Source organism: Zea mays, chromosome 2 (genome assembly GCF_902167145.1).
Source record: "Zea mays cultivar B73 chromosome 2, Zm-B73-REFERENCE-NAM-5.0, whole genome shotgun sequence".
NCBI classification, from domain to species: Eukaryota; Viridiplantae; Streptophyta; class Magnoliopsida; order Poales; family Poaceae; genus Zea; species Zea mays.
Window position 1 is genome coordinate 39,505,673 of NC_050097.1, and position 3,303 is coordinate 39,508,975.

General features: G+C 47.6%; 1 pseudogene; it reads right to left on the bottom strand.

The window, feature by feature from the left end:
- Window positions 1-2,133: 2,133 nt before the first annotated feature.
- LOC103646319 (Bowman-Birk type bran trypsin inhibitor-like) lies at window positions 2,134-3,072 on the bottom strand (annotated as a pseudogene).
- Window positions 3,073-3,303: the final 231 nt, after the last annotated feature.

Consider the following 3,303-nt stretch of genomic DNA (forward strand, 5'->3'; position numbering starts at 1 on the left):
TTATTTTGTTGATCAGCCTTACACTTCACATGAACTCTCACCTTTGGTGAGTTCATGCACACTGGTTCCCCACAACTTGTTGAGCTATGATCATGTGTGAGCTCACTCTTGCTGTCTCACACCCCCACAGGAGAAGAACATGTGGTCAAAGAGGAGCCGCATAACACTGAGGCTTTCGACTTGATCTAGGTGGCGTCTCCCAGTCAGCTTTGTAGCGCCAGGGAATAATATTTAGTTCACTTTATTTTATCATTTATTTTTGTAAGACTTCCGCTATGTAATGAGTACATTTATGATATTTATGACATTTATCTCTATGCACTCTGTTATTAATTGTGTTGTCTTCTCTGGCGCATATATGAGATGCACCCGGCTTTGTTCCTTAAAGCCCGGGTGTGACATTTGCACCTCAAAACCATTGGAGGAGTGTTTGCTTGTTTGGGCCTCAAAACCAAGCATGGACAGTTTGGTGGTTCAAGCCTCAAAACCGTCATTGTTGGGTTTTACCGGTTTGGGCCAAAAAAATTGGAGCATGAAGGATTGATCGACTTGTGGTGGAATCTCAAAGCTTGCATCAAGGTGAAAGCAAAGTCGAGAAGGCGTCGTGTTCATCGAATCACTAAAGAAAAACATAGACAACTTTACCCCTGTGGGCTATTTGGGTAAGTACTTCATATAAGGGAAACTTTAGAAATAGACAAGTGGCTATATATATGAGAGATGGATGGTGGTGGACACAAAAAGCCTATGTGATTAGCCTCTCATTTGTTATGTTGATATTTTTTGGTCAGGGCTACAAAGAGTGGGAGAAAGAAATAGCTCTTTGATTGAGCTTTCAACCATCAGAGCATTGAGATATGCTAGGAGTGGCTTGTAATCTAACATGGTAAAATAATAAAGAGACAAAATTCATGTTACACTTCTCCCCCAAATCTGAATTTTCCCTTTTTCGATGATTTTCGTTGTCATTTCTTGAATGTGACATCAAACCTAGTTTGGAATTTGACCCATATAGGCCCATATGTATATTGGTGTGAGATTGTGGGTGTTTAATCCCCTCGTTGTTGTTTAAGGTGGGTTAGATCAACATATAAGGCTCTCAGAGTCAATCTCCCATCCTCGGGTTAATCCCCTTTACACAAAGTGAGGACAAAAGTGTAAGTGGCCTGGTGGTATTGTGGTTCACTCAGTGTGTAGAGTGGATCTAAGACGTTTGGAATCGAGGTTGTACAAGTGGTATCGGAGATGGCCTTCATGGCCATGGGCGCGTGTGGGGTTGAGATCCTCGGCAGTCGACTGCTGAGGCTGCCACGTGGGTTCGATGGCTGGCTGGGCCCACATGCAATGACGATGGTCTCGATAGTCAACTGCCGAGGAACCGGATCCGGCGCGTGTGGGCCAGGAGTAAGGATGCCAAACCCTTTTGAGGAGGGTGTGTGTGACATCCGGTCTAGTTTGGAATTTGACCCATATAGGCCCATGTGTTTATTGATGTGAGTTTGTGGTGGTTTAATCTCATCTTGGTTGTTTAGGGTGGGTTAGACCAACATATAAGCCTTCGACAAAGTTACATATTTTTTGGAGTCGACTTGAATCAAATTTGTTTTTTAACAGAGTTTGCGCTATATTTTGAGTTTTTAATTGGTTCTTACTCAATTTGCTATCGCATCTTCCTAGCTAGCTCCTTTTCTAAGGTTAGTAAACATACTTCATCAAAGGGAAAAAAAGAGTGGGCGTGACATTTAGGTCATGTTTCTTCAAAGAGTGGGCGTAATAGTTTTGAGTAGAAATTGTCGCTAATAGAACGCTTCTACAGTTTAGCTGCTTGTAATGAGCTAAAAGCAGACAATAAACAGAAGCATATTTTTCACTAGCTTATCAGATAAGTCATTTTTTCAATAAGCAACAGTTATGCCAAATAGTTTCTTTATTCGAGATGAATTTTTTACTTCACTCCCGGCCGTTTAATCGTCGTTTCGGTCCTTCAGCCACAAATCACAATGGCTGGAACCCGAGTACTGTGTATGGATATTTTTTTACCATTGATTCTTACGACAAAAAGTAGCTGATCTTGGAACAGCGAACAGATATTCTTTTCGAAGAAAACGGCGAACAATATGAGATGGATATATATTAACATGATAAACGACGATTCATTTTTCAGTAATATATATAAAGTACTGCTACACATGCATGGGAGTGGGATCGAGGCCTAGTTGGCTTCGCCAGATTGATATTTAATGACGCACGATTGCGCGAAAGAGAGTAGCAGCAGCTAGCGATGGAGCTAGTCTAATCGACTGATCGTCCATGTCGGGACGAACAACCAGGTGTAACAGCTTTAATTTGTTCGCTAGCCACTTTTATTTATTTTTGTGGACGTACTACGTACTAGCAAGTAGCTGAGCTGAGCTAATTGCTTTTACCGATCCAAATGGCGTGCACCTGGGGCCAGGATAGCCGTGGAAGACGTCTAGGCATCGGTAGCCAGGAGGGTCCGACTCCACAAACTCGCACACTTTGCAGTTGCTGGGGCACGACTCCCCCACGTCGCCGCACCGGCAGTTGGGGATGTATTCCCTTGTGCAGACGGCGAAGTCGCAACAGTCCCACGGCCTGGGTGTGCAGACCGGGGGCTCGAGCAGGCTGAAGATCCAGTCATCGCAGACGAAGCCGTCGCCGGCCAGCGACTCCTCGCACTCTTGGCAGTCGGCGGAGCACTTGTCCACCACGTCGTTGCAGCGCCACCGGGGCGGCCTGCTGATAATCGGGTCCTTGGTGACATAGTCACAGCACTCCCACGGTCGACCAACAGCACCAGAGCTGCCGGGGAGGAGACGAATGGCGCCGTCGGTGGCGGTGTCGGTGGCGGTGGCGCCGAAGCAGACAGTAAACAGTACTACTAGCGACAAGGAGAGCGACGACGAGCATCGTCGCAGGGATGACGGGGCTGGTGCCCATGCCGCTGCGCTGCTTCTCCTTTCTCCAAGTGTCTAGGCCGGTACGGTGTCGCGGTGTGCCGCGCCTGCCTTTAGTTGTTGGCTTGTTGCTATAGATGTCCAAACGGGCCACCCGGCACGGACTCGGCCCGAACCCGTTTCGGCCCGGTACGAATAGGGTCGGGCCAGGCACGGCCCGTTGATGCTTCGGGCCGGGTCGGGCTGGCCCACGTGCCTAGAGACATGCCCAAACCCGGCACGCACGGGGAAAAATCGTGCCGGGCCGGCCCGTTGGCCCGGTGGGCCTCAACGGACCGGGCCGGGCACTGGCCCGAACCAACAGTAGAACGATATATAAATAAAT